Source organism: Microcaecilia unicolor, chromosome 6 (genome assembly GCF_901765095.1).
Source record: "Microcaecilia unicolor chromosome 6, aMicUni1.1, whole genome shotgun sequence".
Lineage (NCBI taxonomy): Eukaryota > Metazoa > Chordata > Amphibia > Gymnophiona > Siphonopidae > Microcaecilia > Microcaecilia unicolor.
Genome location: NC_044036.1, coordinates 17,260,793 through 17,280,457, shown reverse-complemented (window position 1 = coordinate 17,280,457; position 19,665 = coordinate 17,260,793). Strand labels below are relative to the sequence as shown.

Here is a 19,665-nt window from a genome sequence, read left to right as displayed (position 1 = left end):
AAAAAAGGAAAAGCCCGGACACGGATCGCGGGTTCACAGCACAGGCTGGAGCTAGCAGAGACAGCGAGAGAGAGAGGGAGGGAGAGAGGAGAGCCGATCCTCCTCTCTTTCTCTGTGCCCTGCAGTATTACACTCGGCTCGATCCAGTGGTTAAAGACAGCAGCATGTGATCGATCGACAAGAGAGACAGCAAGGGTGTTAATAGCAGGCAAAGAGACAGCAAGATGATCATGTGATCCATCCAGCGGTTAGAGAGACTGCAGCGTGCGGTACCTCAGCAGCTCCGAACTGTAGCCTCGAATCAGACACGTAAGTGGCAACTTTTCATTGTGTTTGTCCTGGCGCTGTCGGGGGTCAGGAAACTTTCTTGGCTCGATAATAATTTATACGTTTGTGATGATGTGTTGCCTAAGTAATATATGAATGAAATCCAAATGAAAAAGAAATGAACATGTATTTAGACTTCATTGAAAGTAACAGGGTTCAGTTTCTGTTCTCTGGTGCCACTGAAGTAGAAAACCCCCCCACAAAATTTTCAAGTTAAAAAAAAAAACATTGAACGTTTAAATGTGTCCAGTTGTAGGAAGTCGACTCACTAGTAGACTCCATTGTTAAGGTGAAAGAACTGCTTTAGGAAGTCAGGGGCTTCCTGCCTCCTCTTTAAAAAATGTTTTGTTTTTTTTTTACACACTTTCGAGTGATGAATTTGCTGCTGAGGCAGCAGATTATTCTTTTCCTTGCCGGCTACATTATTTCATTTTGGAGTCTGACTCTCTGCCAGCGCTTAAAATGCTTAAATTGTAACGTGATGGCTGTGTGTATAGGTCATAGATCACTGTCTTCTCGGTCACCCCTTGCTTGTTGTGCTGGCCTTCTGCTCCCCCCCCCCCCCCCCCGTTATGTTGGAGAGTCTTTGGTTTAAATATATTGGACCTAATTATAAACCAGTAAACCCTTAGTATTATGTGTATAAATTATATATTGAATGCAGTGCAATGTTAAATAGCACAAACTCTCCAAACAATCTTTTTTTTATAATTTTTCTTTTGCATTTAAATAGTGCTCAGTGACTAGAAAAAACACCTCTAGACTGACTGGCAGTCTTTTAGAGTGTTTTTCTTCTTTAGTACATCATTGCACTCCACCACCTGCCTATCCTAGATGTTATATTATGTCTTTTTAAGATGAAATCAATATCTTTTATATGCTGTTTACAAACTCGTAGAATAAACCACTTATCTTAGCACTTGACAAGTTGGCTCAACTATTTTTTTTTTTTTTGTTACATTTGTACCTGGCGCTTTCCCACTCATGGCAGGCTCAATGCGGCTTACATGGGGCAATGGAGGGTTAAGTGACTTGCCCAGAGTCCCACTAGCAACATTCCATGTAGACGTCGGCCCTTGCAGATCAGCAATGTGGCCGCGCAGGCTTCTGTTTCTGTGAGTCTGACGTCCTGCACATACTCAGACTGCCTGTGCCTGAAGTGGGAATGGAACTCAGTTCCTCAGTTCCCCAGGACCAAAGTCCACCACCCTAACCACTAGGCCACTCCTCCACTCCACTATGTCTAGAAGTAGTCCCAGTCACTTTAAAAACGTGCAATGAAATAAATCAAAGTGGAGTTTTTAAACCAGTTCCCAGTTGCCATCCACTGTAGCGTCTTCAGGGGAACACCATTCTAAAAACAAAAATGAAAATACCACGTGTAACTCAAAAGCGATCCCTATATGAATGCAGAACATCCTATCTTAATATACACTATTTGAATTCAAAAGAAAAATTATATAAAAAAAGGATTGTTTGGAGAGTTTGTGCTATTTAACATTGCACTGCATTCAATATATAATTTATACACATTATACTAAGGGTTTACTGGTTTATATTTAGGTAAAAAATAGAAAACCCAGAGGACTATTTATACCCCAGTAGTGAATAATATTAAATATATTGGAACCAATTCTGAATAGTTTGAATTATTTGCACGGTCACATTTGGCCCCCACTGTACAATGCACCAACTTTCTAAAGGGAAAGCATGTGATGAAAGCGTGTCTGTGCCCTGGACAAACCTTCAGCCTTATTCACGCTGCTCCCCTCCCCCCACCCCTGAGGTTTTCATTATTAAACCCGCCTCCTAGGGATCCTGTAAAGATGCATAACTGGACATCATGCTTTTGTATTAAACTTTTGTTTTAGTTTTGTACCACTTTTCCTGCAGGGAAAAAGAATGTGGGCCAGAATCTATTGTTTTTCTTTCACTTTTGCTGCTTCTCAGAAGCCACTGCCCAGGGTGGCTTCCTTGTTTGGCCTAATGGTTGGGCTGGCCCTGATGTACCTTGTTTCTTTGAAAAGTAGCAATTACAAAGTATCTATGCTGAAAAGCAGCAGTTTACAGTTTATAAACCAACTAGTAAAAAAGCCCCGTTTCTGATGCAAATGAAACGGGGGCTAGCAAGGTTTTCTTCAGAGTGTGCATGTGGGAGTGTCCCTGCCCTCTCTCCCTCCCCCCTCCGAGTCCAGTCCTTCAGTGTTAACTTTCCTGCTGTGCTGTGTTTGTATTACCCAGAGAGTTAGGGCGTCTCTCTCCCCTCCCTCCTCTGAGTCCTTCACTGTTACAGAGAGGGATTTCCTGCTGTGCTGTTTTCCTTCACTCATGGGGAAACCGGATATCTCTGGCGCTTCACACTTCCGGCTGGAGGCTTCATAGAACGTTGGGGTTGCCTTTTATATATATAGATTTGTACATGTAAAATGTTGATTGACATACGTGCATAAAGTAGGTGCCATGACATGATGGTGCATATTTTGCCAGTGCGTGCATATAGGGGGCGGAGTTTACAAATACAAGTGAAGCGTCTGTTTACGCTTTCCAAAAATACTAGGACTAGGGGGCATGCGATGAAGCTACAATGTAGTAAATTTAAAACGAATCGGAGAAACATTTTCTTCACTCAACGTGTAATTAAACTCTGGAATTCGTTGCCAGAGAATGTAGTCAAGGCGGTTAGCTTAGCGGAGTTTTAAAAAGGTTTGGACGGCTTCCTAAAGGAAAAGTCCATAGACCCCGTTATTAAATGGACTTGGGGGAAATCCACCATTTCCGGGATAAGCGGTATAGAATGTTTTGTACTTTTTGGGGATCTTGCCAGGTATTTGTGACCTGGATTGGCCACTGTTGGAAACAGGATGCCGGGCTCGATGGACCTTTGGTCTTTCCCAGTATGGCAATACTTATGTACTTATGTGTAAGTAGTGTGTTTTACAATCTACATAAGTACTTACACAGTCCATGAGTAGATATTTACACCTGCTTGGTGCCCACTTTGCCTTCTTATACCAGGTGCCCTGTTATAAAATTACTCTTGTTGTGTAAAGGCCTGGATTTAGGATCAGAGTGCACCACACATCAAAGGGACCTTCTCGCAGTTGCTTTAGGACTCTGCCTGTACCTCTATCAGTATTAATAATTTCTATGGCGCTAATATTTTATTTATTTATTAGGATATATTTACCGCCTTTTTGAAGGAATTTACTCAAGGCAGTGTACAGTAAGAATAGATCAAGCATGAGCAATTACAGCAGTAAAAATTTTCAAATAACATTAAAAAGTATGGCATAGTGGAGGAGTGGCCTAGTGGTTAGGGTGGTGGACTTTGGTCCTGGGGAACTGAGGAACTGAGTTCAATTCCCACTTCAGGCACAGGCAGCTCCTTGTGACTCTGGGCAAGTCACTTAACCCTCCATTGCCCCATGTAAGCTGCATTGAGCCTGCCATGTGTGGGGAAAGTGCAGGGTACAAATGTAACAAAAATAAAATAGATACTATTGGAGATTCTACATGGAATGTTGCTACTATTGGAGATTTTACGTGGAATGTTGCTATTCCACTAGCAACATTCCATGTAGAAGCCTGCGCGGCCGCATTGGTGATCTGCAAGGGCCGACTTCTACTAGTGGAATAGTAACATTCCATGTAGAATCTCAAATAGTAGCAACAGTGGAGGAGTGGCCTAGTGGTTAGGGTGGTGGACTTTGGTCCTGGGGAACTGTGGAACTGAGTTCGATTCCCACTTCAGGCACAGGCAGCTCCTTGTGACTCTGGGCAAGTCACATAACCCTCCATTGCCCCATGTAAGCCGCATTGAGCCTGCCATGAGTGGGAAAGCGCAGGGTACAAATGTAACAAAAATAAAATAGATACTATTGGAGATTCTACATGGAATGTTGCTACTATTGGAGATTCTACATGGAATGTTGCTATTCCACTAGCAACATTCCATGTAGAATCTCAAATAGTAGCAACAGTGGAGGAGTGGCCTAGTGGACTTTGATCCTGAGGAACTGAGTTCAATTCCCACTTCAGGCACAGGCAGCTCCTTGTGACTCTGGGCAAGTCACTTAACCCTCCATTGCCCCATGTAAGCCGCATTGAGCCTGCCATGAGTGGGAAAGCGCAGGGTACAAATGTAACAAAAATAAAATAGATACTATTGGAGATTCTACATGGAATGTTGCTACTATTGGAGATTCTACATGGAATGTTGCTATTCCACTAGCAACATTCCATGTAGAATCTCAAATAGTAGCAACAGTGGAGGAGTGGCCTAGTGGACTTTGATCCTGAGGAACTGAGTTCAATTCCCACTTCAGGCACAGGCAGCTCCTTGTGACTCTGGGCAAGTCACTTAACCCTCCATTGCCCCATGTAAGCCGCATTGAGCCTGCCATGAGTGGGAAAGCGCAGGGTACAAACGTAACAAAAATAAATACTTACAATGTCAACACAACATGTAATAGAACATTTTAATTGATAATGAAGGATAAAGCAAAGATGGAACATATAGATAGGTAAGAGAGTAAGAAGAGTTAGAAAGTAAGGTGACTAATTGAAAGATAAAAGAAAATCTGCCACGGTTACCCCTGGCAGCTCTGCTTGTAGCCACTCTCACTGTCACTCACAGCCAGCTGTGGAGAGGTCAGACTTCGGCCTTCCTTTGATAAATTAATAGAACCCTCTATCGTTAAAGCGCTTTCGCAGAGCTTCGGCAACAGCTGCAGCGTTCCGGAAGCGCAAAGCGTGCTTTCAGGATTCCTCCTGCCCTCCAGATAAAGGGACTTCAGGATGGGACTAAAAGCCTGACCCGTCTCTATGCTCCCATCTCAAAGATGACCACAGAGCAGGAAGTTTGGCGATTTATTTAGGAATGTAGACCCTTCTGGAGGAGGCAGCGCTGCTATTAAAAGTAAATTATGCAACGTAATGCAAAGAGTGCGTCATTTTGTTCTGCCTGTTAAGATTTGTTTCTCAAAGGCTTGTGTTTGGATAAGGGAATTAAGTTCTAAAGCCATCAGTCAAATGCAACATAAGCCCAGCGAAGATGTTGGCAGATAGGGACCATTTGGCCTACACTCTCTTGTTCTCTGACCCCTTCCGACACTGCTGCTGCTAAGGATATTTTTCAGCTGTCAGCGGTGCATACTTGGCTGCGGTTCTTGATGGGCTACCACGGCATGTAGATAAAACAGTAGCTGATGGCCGTGAGCATTGCTTATCCGGTGCAAAGGTAGCCGACCTCTCATGTCACCTAGATAGGATTTTGGTGAGTGCTGGGGAGGAACTAGCTGCCATGGTATATGTGGTACCAGTGATGGAGGATGGTTCAGAAACAGGGTTCCAGAGGCTAAGTTCAGGCTTCCGTATAAGAAACAAAAATCCAGAGCTTCGGAGGCAGCATTCTTGGAAACGTTCCCAGTTCCACATGCAGGGTCCCAGAGGCAAACTGAGCTCCAGTGTCTCAATGTGTGGATGAGAGGATGTTGCAACAAGGATGGCTTAAGGTTCATTAGGGACTGAGGAACTTTTCAGGGAAAGTGAAAGCTAGACCAATGGGATGGGCTCCAACTTAACAGAATGCAACTTAGCTACTGACCCTAATAGCTCAAAAGGAGAGATAGCAAGCTTTAGACTGGATCATAGGGAAAAGCCGAGAGTCCGAGAGTATCAGCCTGCTTATCCGACATTGCTGCCCGGATGTCCAACCGCCACCTGAAACTGAACTTGGCCAAGACCCAGCTCATTGTCTTTCCACCCAAACCCACTTCTCCTCTCCCTCCACTCTCTATTTCAGTCGACAACACCCTCATCCTCCCCGTCTCATCTGCCCACAACCTCAGAGTCCTCTTCGACTCCTCCCTCTCCTTCTCTGCCCATATCCAGCAGACAGCCAAGACCTGTCGCTTCTTTCTCTATAACATCAGCAAAATTCGCCCCTTCCTTTCCGAGCACACCACCTGAACTCTCATCCACTCTCTCATCACCTCTCGCCTTGACTACTGCAACCTACTCCTCACTGGCCTCCCACTTAACCATCTATCCCCCCTTCAATCCGTTCAGAACTCTGCTGCACGTCTTATATTCCGCCTGGACCGATTTGCTCATATCGCCCCTCTCCTCAAGTCACTTCACTGGCTTCCGATCAGGTACCGCATACAGTTCAAGCTTCTCCTACTAACCTACAAATGCACTCCATCTGCAGCCCCTCATTACCTCTCTACCCTCATCTCCCCTTACGCTCCTACCCGTAACCTCTGCTCACAGGACAAATCCCTCCTCTCAGTACCGTTCTCCACCACCGCCAACTCCAGGCTCCACCCTTTCTGCCTCGCCTCACCCTATGCTTGGAAGAAACTCCCTGAGCCCATACGCCAAGCCCCCTCCCTGCCCATCTTCAAATCCTTGCTCAAAGCCCACCTCTTCAATGTCGCTTTCGGCACCTAACCATTGTACCTCTATCCAGGAAATCTAGACTGCCCCCAATTTGATTAACTGCACTTTTTTGTCCTTTAGATTGTAAGCTCATTTGAGCAGGGACTGTCCTTCTTTGTTAGATTGTACAGCGCTGCGTAACCCTGGTAGCGCTTTAGAAATGTTAAATAGTAGTAGTAGTAGTCCTTGGAATGAGGTATCTTTGAAGGATAATGTTAAAATAGGGAAATTAGAGTACCCTGATCGTGGATGTGAAAAAACTGAGGCAGAATTTGTTGTAAGTTAAGATCAGAGAAACATGGGTGTCTCTAAATTACGTGAATCGACACCTAATAATTAGTGGGTTGTGAATGCTTTCATAGGGCGGGGTAGCGAATATTAAATAAACTTGGAAACTTGGATGAAGTTGTTGACATGAAAAGCATCTCGGAGATCTGCTGGAGAAAGGAGAACCAATGGATATGGGGGACACCAGAGTGCAAAATGTGTCGAAACGAAAGAGCAGATGGAGCCGGTGCTTGGGTGACAGTCTTTGTAAAGGCTGGCAAGAGTCAAGAAGGAGATACATTCTGCAGGAAACAAACCACACTCTTATCTCTGTGGATACAAATTCTAAGTGTGACGGGGGAGGAGTATAGCAGTGGGGGGTTAGTACCATCCACCTGGGCAGCATGTTGAAACAGACCATGAAATACTTAAGAGAAACTAGGCAGGCTGCTAAAAGTGTAAACACTGCAATAATGGGAGATTTTAGTTATGCTCAATATCGATTAGGTGAGTGGCTCATCAGATCATGCTAAAAAGGTTAGCCACCTGATATTCAAAAAGATTTAACCAGACAGGAGAGGCTCCTGTCCGTTTAAATCCACTGTGGCTGCCTAAGCGCTTTAACTGGAATATCACCACAGACCGCCCTGCACTGTCTGAGTAGGTGCCGGGGAGGTCTGTGGGCAGAACTTGGGCAGGGTCTAGGAGAAGCCAGGGCTTAACAAGTTAGTGGCCATATTCAAACCACTAATTGGTTAAGTAAGTAGCTAAAGTTAGAATAGCAAATAAAGTTCTCTTAACTTTAGCCGCCAAAATAACTGGGTACCGGTTTGAGTATTGGTGGTACTTGGTTAATTAGTGGTAGTGGCATTGGGCCTTCCCTATTTCCCCCCTATCCTGATCTCCCTCCCTTCCCCTGAGGAAAAATGGTCCTGCCTTGAGCCCTCCCAAGGCCCCTCCCCCACCCCTGTACTGCCCTGAAAAGCCAGAACACAGTAACTCAGATTTTGTCAAGACTTCTCTAACTAGCCAGATGGCCTGTAGTTACTGTGTATTGATTAATATGGAAGCCATTTAACATTTGGATGCTTCTTCAAGCCTGTAGGAAAAGTAAAAAAAAAACACAGTATCTCTTGAAAAATGGGAGATATGTTAAGCCAGAACACAGCACCGTATTAGTTTTGGTCAAGAATTACATCATGGGGATTTATTCAAAGAAATCAGTTTTTTTTTACTTGTCTTATATTTACACTAGTAAAAGAGGCCCGTTTCTGAGCAAATGAAACGGGCGCTAGCAAGGTTTTCGTTGCCAACACCCCAACCCCTTCCTCCCTGGCCAACCCCTTCGTTGTTGTGCCATTGCTCCGCCTCGAACGTCATGACGTTTGACGCGAGGGCGGGGCCCGGAGCGATTTCCGACCCCCGCCTCCCTCCCTGCCAACCCCTTCGTTGTTCTGCCATTGCTCCGCCCTCGAGGGCGGGGCCCGGAGCGATTTTGGTGGCTTCACCACCACGAACCTTCGAACCTTTTTGAAGGAAGTCAGGGCTTGTCTTCACTGACGTCAGTGTCCTCAGAACGTTGAGGGTGAGTTTTATTATAGTAGATTCTCAACAGTTACTGTGTTCTGGCTGTTCAGGGAAGTGTAGGCCCCCCTGGGCCTACATCAAAGTCCGTGGTGGTCCAGTGGGGGTCCTACGGGCAGGAGTGATGCCCACTCACTTCTCTCCATTGCGAGTCCAGCCATAAAATGACTGCCATGACCCCTAGAGGCAGTATCACGAGTACCAATCACCACTGCGAGCTGAATATCAACCTAGGGCTCATAAGCTATTATTCCATGGAGCGACTTGCTCTAGAACCAATGAGAGGAAGAACTACTTTATTGAAGTTGATTTTCAGCGTAGCTATGGAATTTGTAACTATGATGTTGTGACGTCTAACAGAGTTGATAGATTTCAGATTGGATTGAAGTTTCTGCAGTGCCACTGCAGTAAATTTTGCAAGACAGGCTTCCGAGAGTGAGTAGGAAGGAATGAATCTCCCTGTTAGGATCCGCCAGGGACTTCCAAGTGATATGGGTTGGCTGCCCCCATGAACAGGAGGCTGGGCTTGATGAACTACTGGTTGAACCCAAACCCAGCAGTTATGGTCCTATCTGCTTCCCTTCTTCTTCTCCCCCCTCCTCTACCTCCCAGATTATCAGGAGTGTAGCCAGGTTGGCTTCCAGCCAATGGCCATCTCCCTTGATTTTGTTTAAGTGTCTATAAAAACTTTCACCATTCTAGTATTTAAGATGTGTGAAATTAATGACCCACAATCTAACCTCTATTTATTTGTAAGCCTGGGGCTTTTGAGACATCAGGAAATGAGTCACTGCTCTGAATCTTGACAAACCACTGATGCTTAGTTGCCGAATGTACCACAAGGAGTACTGGGAGGTTTGATTCTGGGTATTGTACCATGGGAAAGGGCAGGGCTTTCCAGACAGGTAACCATGAAGCCTCAGGCTGCCTTGTCCTTGATTTATAATCCAGTGGCAAAGAAGGACATGTATGATGTATGAATAGGTATTCTGAATTTTCACGTGCTTCATCTCATTCGTGTTGTTTGGAGGATGTAGTCAGGGCTGAGGGGGAGATCTCATTCCAGGCTTCTTTATAGCCTTAGCCTGTCTGGGTGTTCAGTTGTGGAGATGGTCTTCAGTGAGGTGGAGACCTGGCCTGGCAAACTTCCCACTGAGCTGTTTTAGGGCCATGAAAGCAGTGGAAAGGACTGAGTGACTCTGGTTTGTATGAAGGCAGGGAGGAATCAGCCTCTTGCATTGGGAGACCTGTTCATACCTCCAGTCCGAGCCCAACAGTTCATTCTGTATTGGCAGAAAAGTGACTTGAGCTGCAGCGAATTTTCGAGATTATCCTCTGGGTCAGGTCAGATCTGGTAGCCTGCAGGCTGTGAGTGAGTTCTAACTTTTTGTGCACAAATGTATGGAATTGGAGTTACTAATTACCCTAGCATTTCCTAAGCTTGTTTGATAAGGCGATACTAGTGAGATAACAAAACAATGACTGAAAAACGATTGGTACTACGCTGAGGCAAGCCAGGAACGTGCTTGTTAGGTGTTTGCAGGTGAGGGGTCTTGGGTTGTCCTGCTAGCTCAGGTTATGCAGTGGGACATGGATTTAGCCTTTAGGTCAGTCGAGGGTGCAGAAGGGGGTCTTATGGGAGGACAATTCTCACTGATGTTTATGTGGGTAAATAATGGGCGAAAAAGATCCTCCTTCCACAAGACAGACGTACATTGCATTTTATGCATTTACTAGTAAAAAAGGCCCGTTTCTGTTTTAAAGGAAACGGGCGCTAGCAAGGTTTTCCTGGGAGTGTGTATGTTTGAGAGAGCGTGTGTGAGAGAGTGAATGTGCGAGTGTGTGTGTGTGACAGAGAGAGAGTGAGACTGGGTGCATTTATGTGTGTAAGAATGTGAGTATGTGCCAGGGTCCACCCTCCCTCCCAGTTCCAGGGTCATCACTCCCCCAGGTCTGTCTCCCAGTTGCAGGGTCCCCTCCTCTGCCTCCCTCCCTTCCTTCCTTCCTCCCTGTTTCCCCGTTGCAGGGTCCTCCTCCCTGTTTCCCCCCTCCCAGTTGCAGGGTCTGTCTGTCTCCCCCCTCCTTTTGTCCTTGACGTTTTAAGGCACTGTCTATCAAGAATTTTAAAAGGACAATGTGCAGCAGCAGCAGCTCCTAGGTTTCCTTGTTTTTGAGTGTATGCCAGTGAGGGCTGCGTAGGGGAGTGGAAACAGAGATTAACCAATGTGCTTCCTTGCTTACCCTAGACTTGCTGTGCTGTCTTCCATTCCTGTCTATTAGACATCCTGCAGCATCTGCTAGGTTTGGTTGCTTTGTTGTGAGTGAACGGGGATGAGAGATGCGCTGCAGTCGGACCCGCTGGTCTTTCCCTCCCCCCTCTTGCGAGTGGACCGCGACCGTCGCTGTGATCCCTCACCGGCCTCCTTGACATTGGACAGTCGGCGCAGCATCTCGCTTGCCGTCTCGCCGCCCTCCCTCTCCGACAGTGCAAATCAGGAGTTGGAGAGCAGAGGGAGGGCGGCGGGGGGTTTTGGAGGGCGTTTAGTGTGCGCATGTGGTTCGGGAGGTTCAGGCAGTCTGGTGTGATTCCTAGGCAGGGGGAGGAGTTCCCTACTCCTCCCCCTCCACATTGGACACTCGCAGCTCCTCCCCTCTCCCTGACGTTTCCCTACTCGACATTGGACACTCACGCCTCCTCCCCTCTCCCTGATGTTTCCTTACTCCACCTCCACAGTGGACACTCGTGGCTCCTCCCCTCTCCCTGACGTCATGATCTACTCCATGAAGGACACCACCACCGGAAGCCACCAGGCAGCCTCAGAACATTGGAGGTGAGCTTTATTATATAGGATGTATTTACTAGGATTTGTTTGCTCGCCTTTTCGAAGGAATTCACTCAAGGCGGAGTACAGCAAGAATAAGTCGAGCATAAGCAATAGACAATTACAGCAGTAAAAATATTCAAATAACAGTATAAAGTACGGCATAGTATACTACTTACACAATGTGTAATAAAACATTTTAATAGACAGCGCAGGGTATAAGCGAAGATAGAACATATAGATATGAAAGAGAGTATTAGATTGTAAGCTCTTTGAGCAGGGACTGTCTTTCTTCTATGTTTGTGCAGCGCTGCGTATACCTTGTAGCGCTATAGAAATGCTAAATAGTAGTAGTAGTAGTAAGAGGGGTTAGAAAAATTTCATCTCCATGTGTGTTATTTTCTACAACAAAAAGTATGAACGCAAAAAACAAGTGCAAATATCCACAGGAATCTTGTACCCAACAGCAAGTTTCAAAGTGAAAGCAGACACACGCTTTCTCTGCGAAAGCTAGTGTAAAATCTGAGTAAAAAGTGCTTAAGAGTGGAATACTGCCCCTAGTGGTGGATTCATGCCGTGACTGTACTAAGTATGTCGGGGTAGGAAGGTTGAATGAAAAGGGAAAAATACTTAGGTGCCTGCACTTGAAAGCTTAATACCCTGGCTTGGCTTGAGTTGGAGAAAAGTCCCCCCCCCCCCCCCCCCCCCCAAGAAAAGGAGGCCATGGCCGAGATACTTTCCCTTACTGGAAGCTGTACACTGCAGAAGTCCTATTTCCAGTTAGCCTGTAAGGAATATCATGCAGATTGTGATATGTTGGGACTGAGATGCAGAAGTGGTAAATGCAGTGCTGGAGGGTGGCGTATTCAGCTGGAAATCTCACTTTGTATTTGTTCACACCGGAGTCTGCAAACGCCTCTCCGGTACTATGTAAACCACATTGAGTCTACAAAGTGGAGGAGTGGCCTAGTGGTTAGGGTGGTGGACTTTGGTCCTGGGGAACTGAGGAACTGAGTTCGATTCCCACTTCAGGCACAGGCAGCTCCTTGTGACTCTGGGCAAGTCACTTAACCCTCCATTGCCCCATGTAAGCCGCATTGAGCCTGCCATGAGTGGGAAAGCGCAGGGTACAAATGTAACAAAAATAAAATAGATACTATTGGAGATTCTACATGGAATGTTGCTACTATTGGAGATTCTACATGGAACGTTGCTGCTACTGGAGATTCTACATGGAATGTTGCTATTCCACTAGCAACATTCCATGTAGAAGGCTGCACAGGCTTCTGTTTCTGTAAGTCTGACGTCCTGCACGTACGTGCAGGACGTCAGACTCGCAGAAGCAGAAGCCTGCGCGGCCACATTGGTGATCTGCAAGGGCCGACTTCTACATGGAATGTTGCTAGTGGAATAGCAACATTCCATGTAGAATCTCAAATAGTAGCAACAGTGGAGGAGTGGCCTAGTGGTTAGGGTGGTGGACTTTGGACCTGGGGAACTGAGGAACTGAGTTCGATTCCCACTTCAGGCACAGGCAGCTCCTTGTGACTCTGGGCAAGTCACTTAACCCTCCATTGCCCCAGGTACAAATAAGTACCTGTATACAATATGTAAGCTGCATTGAGCCTGCCATGAGTGGGAAAGCGTGGGGTACAAATGTAACAAAAAAAAAAATAGGTGGGAAAATGTGGGATACAAATGTAATTAACAAAGAAAGAAAGAAATACAACAAAATTCAACTTCTGTCCACAGCTGTTGCAAAGATATCCAAGCAGGTGCAATGTGGTTCCAGCATCGAACTCTGGCAGCCGGTCTCGCTGCCAAGTTTTGTGCCAGCCGCAGAGCATTCAAAACAGTTTTGGGCAACCTCTGATCCAATCCGGTACAGGGTAGCACAAGCTGATATACGTTTCTAGCAAAGTGTACTTCCGCAACTGCTGACCAAAATCCGCAAGTCTGAGGATGTCCCCCCTTCTTCCCCGTCCCCCGAAACTGCCATGTGTCCTTCAACAATGTCCGTTTCCAGCAAGTGCCCTCTTTTAGTATAATGGGGGATGGGGGGGAGGGTTCTGGCTTCTTTGATCCAAACATCTTCATAAAATAGAAGGGATTGAAATCAGAACGAGTGGGGTGAATACGCAGGCTGTAGTTGTACTGTGTATATGTCAGACAGGAACCCTCCCCCCTTCCTGAGACAGGAGGATAGCGTTTCCTCTTTTACAACAACAACCCCAGCGGGAGCAGAAGAGCAGTTTGTAGTGACTCAAAGGCTGGTTCCTTCCTACAGATGGCTTCTGTTACTAGTTCCTGTAATGGGCAAAGGAGACAGGCAAATCTTCGTGATTCCGAGTATTGGACCAGCATCTATTTACGTTTTTAGGATGGTTGTGTTGGAGCTGGGCACTGATGGCTGAGTGCAGGGTGTCTAATGCAAACATAATGCCGATGTTTTGCTCACTGATACAGTAAGCTAATCACATGCAAAAGTGAAGTACACAGGACCTGTGCACTAAGGGTGGGTGCACTGGACATTTGCAGATGTCCAGGGCAGCCGAGAGACTGGGCCAGGCCCAGGGCAAGGCTGCCCCCGCCGCCCTGCCCCCCCCCCCCAGGTCACCGCTGCTGCTCTCCACCCGCCACCGGGGCGGGCCCCCCGCATTGAAATCACAGCGCCTCTCACCTCTGTGTGAAAGCGCTGCAGGCAGCAGCAGATCGCCTCCCTTCGGGCCTCCTTCCCTCCCTGTGTCCCGCCCTCACAGAAGTTACGTCAGACGAGGGCGGGACACAGGGAGGGAAGGAGGCCCGAAGGGAGGCGATCTGCTGCTGCCTGCAGCGCTTTCACGTGGAGGTGAGAGGTGCTGTGATTTCAATGCAGGGGGCCCGGCCCGGTGGTAGACGGTCAACGACGAAGGGTGGGTGGGACTGTGACGCTGGGCCCCCCTTGGAGGCCCGGGCCCGGGGAATTTTGTCCCCCCTGCCCTCCCCCCTCTCAGCAGCCCTGCACATGTCCACACCACCCATCCTGAATAAAGTGAAAGCATCAGCACACATCTGCGCATGTGCAAGAATGCTCGGACCTGTGCACGGAACCATCACCTCCTGTTTGGTCTTAAAAGTTGCGGGTACTGTTACGCTCATAGCAAAAAAGGAGAAACTGTCATTAAATCCTCACAGATGCTACTACAGAAGGAGCTAAACCTTCTACACCTCCTCAGACCCGATGTTCAATTTTTAGGGTTGTGCTCACCTTAAAAGACTTCTCCCTACTTCTCTGCATCTGGGCAGAATAGTTAATAGTGGAGGTCTGGCCTGAGAACCAGGTTGAATTCCCACTTTAGCTCCTTGTGACCCTGGACAAGTCACTTAACCCTCCATTGCCCCAGGTAGAAAAAAAAAAGTTAGAATTTGAGCCCACAATATAGTAAATGCACGGTCCATCAGGGTGGCCAGAGCCATGCCTGTCATTCTGACTACACTGGTAGTCAGGTCTCCACCAATGCCAACCATATAGGCAGCCGAACATCAAGGCTGGATCGAGGGACTGTGGTGCCCTCCCATTAGCATGCTCCCCCAAAAGGATCTGAAGAAGCTAGAAGAATGATCTAAGGTTTGGCAATTAAAATTCAATGCCCAAGAAATGCAAAGTGATGCACTTAGGGAATAGAAATCCACGGGAGACGTATGTGTTAGGCAGCGAGAGTCTGATATGTATGGATGAGGAGAGGGATCTTGGGGTGATAGTGTCTGAGGATTTGAAGGCGACAAAACAGTGTGACAAGGTGGTGGCTGTATCTAGAAGGTTGTTGGGCTGTATAGAGAGAGGTGTGACCAGCAGAAGAAAGGAGGTGTTGATGCCCCTGTATAAGTCGTTGGTGAGGCCCCATCTGGAGTATTGTGTTCAGTTTTGGAGGCCGTATCTTGCTAAGGATGTAAAAAGAATCGAAGCGGTGCAAAGAAAAGCTACGAGAATGGTATGGGATTTGCATTACAAGACGTATGAGGAGAGACTTGCTGACCTGAACATGTATACCCTGGAGGAAAGGAGAAACAGGGGTGATATGATACAGACGTTCAAATATTTGAAAGGTATTAATCCGCAAACGAATCTTTTCTGGAGATGGGAAGGCGGTAGAATGAGAGGACATGAAATGAGATTGAAGGGGGGCAGACTCAAAAAAGATGTCAGGAAGTATTTTTTCACGGAGAGAGTGGTGGATGCTTGGAATGCCCTCCCGTGGGAGGTGGTGGAGATGAAAACGGTAACGGAATTCAAACATGCGTGGGATAAACATAAAGGAATCCTGTTCAGAAGGAATGGATCCTAAGGAGCTTAACAGAGCCGGTAGTGGGAGGCGGGGGCTGGTGGTTGGGAGGCGGGGATAGTGCTGGGCAGACTTGTATGGTCTGTGCCCTGAAAAAGACAGGTACAAATCAAGGTAAGGTATATACAAAAAAGTGGCACATTTCTTGGGCAGAGTGGATGGACCGTTCAGGTCTTTTTCTACTACTACAATACTGCTGTCATCTACTATGTTACTATGTAGTGTTTCACCTAACACTACCCACCTCAGCCCCATGCATCTTCCCTCTGTCACCCCTGTGGAAACAGGAAGTGATGTCAAAAGAGGGGCAGAAGGAAGATGCCGGGGCTGATGCGGGTAGTGTGAGGTGAAATGCTGTCTGTGTTTGGGAGGGGACAATTGCCTTTAAAGGTAGACGGGAAGGTGGCCGGAGACAGAAAGAGGAAGGGGGTTGACCGCTCTTCTTTTTTTCCTTGAACACGCAACGATGCCAGGTAAGCTCTGGGTCAGCTTAACCTATAGGTCCAGTGACATTACAGGCATTTGGTGCCCTGGGCCAGAGCTTCACCTGCTCCATAGGTTAAGCCAGGCATGCCACTAGGGACAGAAAACATAAGTACCTGTACAGTATGTAATATGTAACCACAGAAAGGCAATATATCAAATCCCATCCTCCTCCCTTGATTTTAATATGCTGTGTACTAGTGTCTGTTGTGAGGTTTAGTTCAAGGTTAGTTTCTACACAAAACCCTTTTCTGCATCGTGAATCCAGAAACTTATGCATAAGTTTCGTGCCAACTGTGCACTGCCATTTCTGCTAGCTTTCAGTGTCAGCCCCTCAGTTCCTCCGGGTCTGATATTCAGACCGTGGGCTGTTTCCAGTGACTGGCATTGAATACCTGCTTTATTTTTGGCCAGTGTAAAGATAACCAGCTAAGTTGGCATTCAGACTGGTTATCTTTAAACCGGCCAAAGATATTCCATCTTTTCACACAGCCAGATATGGCCACTAAACCGGTTTTAAAAATTGACGGATAGCCGGTTATATCGGCTGATATAACTGGCTATTTGCTAGTCATTAACCGGGGATATTCAGCGGGGGATAGCCGGTTATCCCTCACTGAATATCGGCGGATAGCCAGTTAAAACGCTATTTAAATGCTTAGCAGCCATTTTGACCAGTTATATATCGCTGACTATTGGGGGGGGGAGGGGGGTCTGTGTGTACCTTGGACGCATTTGAGAATGACACACATTATCTCAGTCATATCCTTACCCCAGCCGCAGGGGCGTAGCCAGACTTTGGTGGGAGGGGGGTCCAGAGCCCAGATCAGGGGGCACATTTTAGTCCCCGCCCCTGGTGCCGCCCCCCCCATTGCCGCCCCCCGCCATTGCTGACCCCTCCCCGCTCCGCCGCCACCAACTTTGTCTCCCCTGCTGACGACCATCTCGAGCCCCCCTCCCGCTGCCAACCCTCCCCTGCCGCCACCATTGTCGCCTACCTTTGCTGGCGAGGGACCCCAATCCTCGCCACCGAGGTCCTCTTGCTTCCTGCGCAAGGCTTCGTTCTGTTTCTGATGTCCTGCACATATAACGTGCGGGACGTCAGAAACAGAACGAAGCCTTACACGGGAAGCAAGAGGACCTCGGCTGGCGGGGTTTGGGGTCCCCCGCCAGCAAAGGTAGCCCATGGCGACGGCGGGGGAGGGTTGGCGGCGGGAGGGGGGGTGGAGAGGGTTGTCAGGACCAAATCTATGGGGGCCCAGACCCCCGTGGCCCCACGTAGCTACGCCCCTGATTCAAAGGGATTTAACCAGGCAGGAGAGTCTCATGCGCTTATCCTGCGCTGATAAGTTAGTGCGCAGTAATGCCAGATGTGCTGATTAGTGCAGAAACATTTAAGTTTATTGTGAGTTTTCTACCCAGCCCATTGCCAAATACATCTGGGCGGCTAACATACTAAAAAAATAAATAAGAAGAGAGTGGAGTGGAGGAGTAGCCTAGTGGTTAGTGCAGTGGACTTTGATCCTGGGGAACTGAGTTTGATTCCCACTGCAGCTCCTTGTGAGTCTGGGCAAGTCACTTAACCCTCCATTGCCCCTGGTACAAAATAAGTACCTGAATATATGTAAACTGCTTTGAATGTAGTTGCAAAAACCTCAGAAAGGCGGTATATCAAGTCCCATTTCCCTTTCCCCCTTTCCCTTATGACATCACAATATCAGAAGTGAGCCAAGTATCGGGCAATCAAGCCATTGTGACATCACTGATGAGGTTGGCTCTTATTGGTGGAATGAGTGGAGGAGTAGCCTAGTGGTTAGTGCAGTGGACTTTGATCCTGGGGAACTGAGTTCCATTCCCACTGCAGCTCCTTGTGACTCTGGGCAAGTCACTTAACCCTCCATTGCCCCTGGTACAAAATAAGTACCTGAATATATGTAAACTGCTTTGAATGTAGTTGCAAAAACCCCTTTCCCCCTTTCCTTTATGACATCACAATATCAGAAGTGAGCCAAGTATCGGGCAATCAAGCCATTGTGACATCACTGATGAGGTTGGCTCTTATTGGTGGAATGAGTGGAGGAGTAGCCTAGTGGTTAGTGCAGTGGACTTTGATCCTGGGGAACTGAGTTCCATTCCCACTGCAGCTCCTTGTGACTCTGGGCAAGTCACTTAACCCTCCATTGCCCCTGGTACAAAATAAGTACCTGAATATATGTAAACCGCTTTGAATGTAGTTGCAAAAACCTCAGAAAGGCAGTATATCAAGTCCTAGTTCCCTTTCCCTTATGACATCACAATATCAGAAGTGAGCCACGTATCAGGCAATGAAGCCATTGTGACATCACTGATGAGGTTGGCTTTTATTGGTGGAATGAGTGGAGGAGTAGCCTAGTGGTTAGTGCAGTGGACTTTGATCCTGGGGAACTGAGTTCCATTCCCACTGCAGCTCCTTGTGACTCTGGGCAAGTCACTTAATCCTCCATTGCCCCTGGTACAAAATAAGTACCTGAATATATGTAAACTGCTTTGAATGTAGAGGCAAAAACCTCAGAAAGGCAGTATATCAAGTCCCAGTTCCCTTCCCTAAACATAAAAGTAGATATATAAGGGGTAAGGGCAGATCTGAGGACTGGCACCTTTCTAGAAAAAAAAAAACAACAACACTAAGTCAAATTAAGCAGACTATGAGCCACACAGCTTCTACCTGGCCTGTGAATGGTAGCTAAGAGCAGGTCACCTCCACCTGGAAGGGACAACCATGGGCCAGAGGTGCAGCCTTAGTTCCTACCAGCCTAGGATTCTGGAACCCTCCCTTCCCGTCCCCTCGCTCCTCACCTAGACCTGCTCCACCACTGTGGCTTTGAGAACCAAAGGTTTAGTCATTCCTACAAACACCAGTGTGTTTATCACAATGTCAATAAAGATTTGAATGGGCGATTCCCGCTTTCCATTTATTAAGTGGAGTCCAAAGAGCTCTGTGTAATACAAAATATAAGGATTAGACATTGTGTGGGCTGTGACCTTACACCAAAAATGCTCCCAGTTAATATTTTGATTTTGTAAAGTTAGATTAGCCTTCAGTAGTTCCTATGTTGGCACAAAAAAAATAATTATTTAACATTTTAAAAGATGTTGTTATTGCGCTTTCAATTAATATTTTCAACAAATTGCCTCAGATTTCAAGACCCTTCTCTGCACCCCATTTGACCTTTCCTTGGGGATGCGGCACCAACCCCTGATTTAAAAAATCCTACCGTGACTCAGAGAGCAGGAGGGAAACGAAAACCAGTCAAGGCTTTACTCCGATCTTTTTAACTATCTCTATTTTGTGATGCGTACATGTCTCTATTCTGAGGCCTTGTTGGGACATAACTTGGCTTTATTTTTCTGTTAAATGTAAACGACATATGAACCGAAAC

The 19,665-nt window shown here is 46.9% G+C and overlaps 1 protein-coding gene across 1 annotated transcript in view; it reads left to right on the top strand.

Annotated features, from left to right (window-relative positions):
- The first annotated feature begins 256 nt into the window (after positions 1 to 256).
- The window catches only part of MOB3C (MOB kinase activator 3C), a 92,750-nt gene continuing 73,341 nt past the window's right edge, over positions 257 to 19,665 (top strand). Inside the window, exons 1-2 of the mRNA XM_030206087.1 lie at positions 257 to 264; positions 295 to 309. The gene's annotated coding sequence lies outside the window, so the exon portion shown is untranslated. The remainder of the gene's footprint in view (positions 265 to 294; positions 310 to 19,665) is intronic.